Source organism: Artibeus jamaicensis, unplaced genomic scaffold, assembly GCF_021234435.1.
Source record: "Artibeus jamaicensis isolate MK-2021 breed Jamaican fruit bat unplaced genomic scaffold, CSHL_Jam_final contig_797, whole genome shotgun sequence".
In the NCBI taxonomy this organism is placed as follows: domain Eukaryota; kingdom Metazoa; phylum Chordata; class Mammalia; order Chiroptera; family Phyllostomidae; genus Artibeus; species Artibeus jamaicensis.
The window spans coordinates 24719510-24725598 of NW_026521977.1; the positions used below are offsets into that span (position 1 = coordinate 24719510).

At 36.1% G+C, this 6089-nt stretch overlaps 1 non-coding gene across 1 annotated transcript; it reads left to right on the top strand.

Moving 5' to 3' along the window:
* The first annotated feature begins 3107 nt into the window (after positions 1 to 3107).
* Positions 3108 to 3214, top strand: LOC128628555 (U6 spliceosomal RNA). Its single transcript, XR_008392974.1, has one exon. It is a non-coding gene; the product is annotated as a U6 spliceosomal RNA (small nuclear RNA).
* Positions 3215 to 6089: the final 2875 nt, after the last annotated feature.

Sequence of the window (6089 nt, forward strand, 5' to 3'; positions counted from 1 at the left end):
TAAATAGTGATTGATCGACGTACATATTTACAAATGATGACCACAATAGTTAAATTAACATTAACCACCTCACACAGTTGTAATTTTATTTTGTGATGAGCACTTTTGACAACTACTTTCTTAGCAACTTTCAAATAGACAATACCACACTGCTAACTATTGTCACCATGCTCTCTACCTTACATCCCCAGCACTTGTTCAGTACGTTATACCTGGATGGTTTTACCTTTTGGCTATCTTTCCCAATTTCTCTCACCCTTCACTGCCTCCAAATAAAACATTTTGTTTGCCTATAAGAAAGTATCCCAAATGCTCATTTTCTACACATAGTATACATTAATATGGCTTACTTCCTGCCTTTTCTTTTCCATTGCTGCCGTCACTCTATCTAATATCTACCTGTATCACAGGTATTTCTTATATTCTATCAGAAATTATCTGGCTAGTTCAAAAGTTCTACCCTAATTAATTTCACCCTTGTTCCTGTCCCAGCCTAGGTAGAAAATCTAGCGCTACCCTGTTAGAAAAGGCACCTTTCCCAAGAATTAGACATATCTGGAAGCTGATCTGTTCTTCCCTGAGACATACATATTGTATTCTTCAGAAATGGGGGGAAGCAGGCCAACCTTTCAGATCTGCTTTTTCAGCACCAAAATCTGAAAATACACACGCATTTTATAACTGTTTTGCAAATAAAGTCATTCCCAGAGACAGTCTTATCAACCAAGAGTTCTATAACCTCTACATTTATCACATAGTTTTATAATTTACTTAATCTCAACAACTTCAAAAAGAAATTCAACTTATGTCTTTTCTTAAATACTATTTACCTAAGGTTCTTTGACCTAGTTTCCAATAGTAGGCTTCATTAGCTTTTGGAAACCTTGAAATTACATATATTATCCATGCATGTGTGTATGTGTTTTATTTATGGGAAGCTTCTGGTGAGAGAGTTACTGACTGTATTCTCAAAGTTTTCATGATTTTTATCATGACTTCTTAAAAAGGTTAGTAACCACTGATAAACTATGTATAATTTAACCTGTGATCATTCAGTCTTTGTAGTCTACAAAAGAACATGCCATTATTCAGTCTCCACATGTTAGCCTAATCCATGATCTTCCTTATAAATCTAAGAAATAAATAAAAGAAAATGGCCTCTTCCAAAGACATGATAAACAATATTTTGTAGAAGTCTGGCATTTATGTTCCCCATCTCTGTATTAAACTAGAAGTCTCTCTGAACTCAAAGTCAGAACATTGTTCCCTCAGTCTTGCCTTGCTAGTGTACGTGGTTAGAGTCTGGATCCAATGAATCCAGTGCTTTTAAAATAGTAAAACAGAAGAAACAAGTGTGTACGTCCTCAGAGTTGGACATAAATTTGCAGTTAGACCCTTCCTTCTGCTCATCCTGCAATACAGCTGGAGCTTTCAATGAATAAACACTAAGCTCAAAGGCAGTGAGAGGATGCAAAATTTCCAATGATGAGAACTTTGTTAAAACAAAGGTTTCTACAAAAACCACCTTCTGAAGGTTCATTATTGTCCTCCTTGTCAAACCAGCCATTGGTAGGAAATATCGGGTCATCACTTAAAACAAGATGATGAGGAACAGGTGTATTATTCAGGCAAGTAGTGGCTGGAAGACAGTTATAAAGAAATAGATGTGTGAGTGTGAATTCATTTCCCTGTAGCATTAACAGAATCTCTCCTGACCTTCTTCAGGTCAAAATGAAGAACTGAGCTGATTGACAGTACCATTAAGTGGGCTGGTAACTATCTGAACATTGCACCAGGAGAAAATTGATTAATTATTTTGGCACCAATCTTCAACAAGGGCTCTACACTTGAGTCACTGTGTTTTATATTTGACCTTGTAATACCAAACAGAATACCAAACAAATTCACCCAGTGAATTTGTCCATGACAAGCAGGTAGAGAGATAATATGATGAATATAAGAACAAACATTCAAAGAGATCTTGACAGCTAGAGGAGTGGGTCAGAAACCAACAACATAAACTATCACCATCATAAAATAACATATCTTGAAAAACGTAAGCTCTTAAATAAAACAAACAGGAATTTAATGCCTGATTTACTGTTTAATAGTCATCTTGATCTAGCTAAATTATTGTTCAGGGCTCAGTTTTCTCATATGTTAAATGGGGACAATAAATTCTAGCTCAGGGGAATCACTGACAACATTAAATAATACAGCATAAATTAAAATAATAATAGAGTCTAGAGTTAAATTATTGAAATGATTTAGTTGTAAGTAGTATATTAATTTAAACATCATTTTATAAATGGAAATAGAGAGGATACATATCTGTTCTTTCTTTCATTTACTAGATATTTATTAAACACATAATAAGTGCTTAAATACCCAATACATTCAATGTTATACTTGCCTCAGGAGTTACAAAGATGAACCAGACTTAGCATAAAAAAAGAATTGAGGAGTTGTAATAAAGAAATGAGGAATATAGAAATGGAATGACAATTCAGTGTATAATGTTAGTAGGCACATACTTCCTGGCCTCATACTCTGCCATTTCACTATATTTGAAATACAGTGAAAATGATCAAAATGATCATTTGCTCAAAATGATCCCTTCTGAGGGACAGTGACAGACACCAGCCCAGATGAACAAACCAGCAGGCCTAAATAACTCCAACTGCTGTGGTCTGAATGTTATATCCACGTAAATTCATATGTTTGAATTTTAACCCTTGATGTGATGGTGTTATGAGACAGGCCTTTGGGAGATGCATAGGTCATGAGGATGAAGCCCTCATAAATGGGAGCAGTGTGTTTTCATGAAAGAAAATCCCTTGTCCCTTCCACCCTCTGAGGACGTAGCAAGAAGTTTGCAGTCTCCAACCTAGAAGAGGATCTTCACTAAAGTATGACCATGCTGGCACCCTGGTCTTAGACTTGTAACCTTCAGAACTGTGAAAAACAGATTTCTGTTATTTATTAAGCCTTGCAGTCTGTGGTATTTAATTAGAGCAGCCCAAACAAAAATACCAACCCATGACAAAGCGACTGGACCAAGCGCAGGTGCCAGATAAAAACACTCTTTCTTTAAGAAAGTGATATGAGTGCTCGCTTCGGCAGCACATATACTAAAATTGGAACGATACAGAGAAGATTAGCATGGCCCCTGCGCAAGGATGACACGCAAATTCGTGAAGCGTTCCATATTTTTAAAATGGCAATGAATAAGTACCTATCAATAATAACCTTAAACGTAAATGGATTAAATTCTCCAATCAAAAGACACAGAATAGCTCAATGGATAAGAAAGCATGACCCACACATATGCTGCCTACAAGAGACTCACCTCAGGACAAAAGACCATCACAGACTAAAAGTAAAAGGCTGGAAACAAGTTTTCCAAGCAACCGGACAAGAAAAAAAAAGCTGGGGTAGCAATTCTCATATCATACAAAATAGACTTCAAAAAAAAGGCTATAAAGAGAGACCCAGAAGGTCATTTCATTATACTCAAGGGAAGAATCCACCAAGAAGACATTAACATTGTAAACATATATGCACCAAACATAGGGGCACCCAAATATATCAAGAAAATCTTAGAGGACTTCAAGAAAGATATTGACAGCAACACAATCATAGTGGGGGATTTGAACACCCCACTATCAAAAATGGACAGATCTTCCAAACAAATTATCAACAAAGATATTGTGGCATTAAACAACACCCTAGATGAAATGGACTTAACTGATATATATAGAGCCCTTCATCCCAAAGAAGCTAAATACACATTCTTTTCAAATGCACATGGAACATTTTCAAAGATAGACCACATGATAGGACACAAAACGAGCCTCAAAAAATTCAAGAAAATTGAAATCATACCAAGCATCTTCTCTGACCACAAGGGACTGAAATTAGAAACCAACCCCAAAGAAAAAACCCTAAGCACCCAAAAACATGGAGACTGAATGGTATGCTATTAAACAACGAAAGGGTCAAGAATGAAATTAGGGAAGAAATCAAAACATTTCTGGAAACAAATGAAAATGATCTCACAACAACCCAAAACTTATGGGACACAGCAAAGGCAGTCCTGAGAGGGAAGTTTATCGCAATACAGGCCTACCTAAAGAAAATAGAAACATTTCAAACAAACAACCTAACCCTACGCCTGCAAGAACTCGAGGAACAACAACAAAGACAGCCCAGAGCAAGCAGAAGGAAGGAAATAACCAAGATTAGAGCAGAATTAAATGACATAGAAACTAAAAGTACAATTTTAAGGATCAATGAATCCAGGAGTTGGTTCTTTGAGAAGATAAACAAAATAGACAAGCCTTTAAGTAGGCTCATCAAGAAAAGAAGAGAGAGGACACAAATAAACACAACCAGAAATGAAAAAGGAGAGATTACAACTGATACCACAGAAATAGAAGAGATTGTAAGAAATTACTATGAAGAACTGTATGCCAAGAAATTTGAAAACCTAGGGGAAATGGACACATTTCTAGAAAAATACAATCTTCCAAAACTCAGTGAAAAAGAAGCAGAAAATCTAAATACACCAATAACAGCAAAAGAAATTGAGGCAGTAATCAAAAAACTCCCATCACACAAAAGTCCTGGACCAGATGGTTGCACAGGAGAATTCTACAAAGCATTTAAGGAAGAGCTAACCCCTATTCTCCACAGACTATTTCAAAAAATCCAGAAGGATGGAAAACTCCCAAATTCTTTTTATGAAGCCAGCATCATCCTAATTCCAAAACCAGATAGAGACACAACAAAGAAAGAAAACTTCAGGCCAATATCGCTGATGAACATAGATGCTAAAATCCTCAACAAAATATTGGCAAATCGCATCCAACAACATATCAAAAAGATCATACACCATGATCAAGTAGGATTCATCCCAGGGATGCAAGGATGGTTCAATATTCGCAAATCAGTAAATGTAATACATCACATAAACAAAAGCAAAGACAAAAATCACATGATCATATCAATAGATGCGGAAAAAGCTTTTGATAAGGTACAACACCCATTTATGATAAAAACACTCAGCAAAGTGGGAATACAGGGAGCATTTCTCAAAATAATAAAGGCCATATATGAGAGACCTACAGCCAATATCATACTCAATGGGAAAAAACTAAAAGCTTTTCCACTAAGATCAGGAACAAGACAAGGTTGTCCACTTTCACCACTTCTATTCAATATAGTATTGGAAGTTTTAGCCACAGTGATCAGGCAAGAAAAGGAAATAAAAGGCATCCAAATAGGAAAGGAGGAAGCAAAACTGTCACTGTTTGCAGATGACATGATAGTGTACATGGAAAATCCTATAGACTCTACCCAAAAACTGGTCAAACTAATTAATGAGTTTGGCAAAACTGCTGGTTACAAAGTCAATATCCAGAAATCAAAGGCATTTTTGTATACCAACAGTGAATCAGCAGAAGCAGAAATAAAGAGAAAAATCCCATTCTATATAGCAAAAAGAAAAATAAAATATCTGGGAATAAACCTAACTAAGGAGGTAAAAAACCTGTATGCAGAACACTACACAGCCCTGAAGAACAAAATCGAGGAAGACACAAACAAATGGAAACATATACCTTGTTCATGGATTGGAAGAATTAACATCATCAAAATGTCCATACTACCCAAAGCAATATACAGATTCAATGCAATACCTATTAAAGTACCAATGGCATATTTCACAGACATAGAACAAACACTTCAAAAATTTATATGGAACCATAAATGAGCCCGAATAGCAGCTGCTCTTTTGAGAAAGAAGAACAAAGTAGGGAGGATCACAATACCTGATATCAAACTGTATTACAAGGCCACTGTAATCAAAACAGCCTGGTACTGGCATAAAAACAGGCATACAGACCAATGGAACAGAACAGAGAGCCCAGAAATCAACCCAACTCTCTACAGTCAATTAATATTCGACAAAGGGGGCAGTAACATAAAATGGAGTAAAGATAGCCTCTTCAACAAATGGTGCTGGGAGAACTGGACAGCTAGCTGCAAAAAAATGAAACTTGAGCACCAACTTACACCATATACCAAAA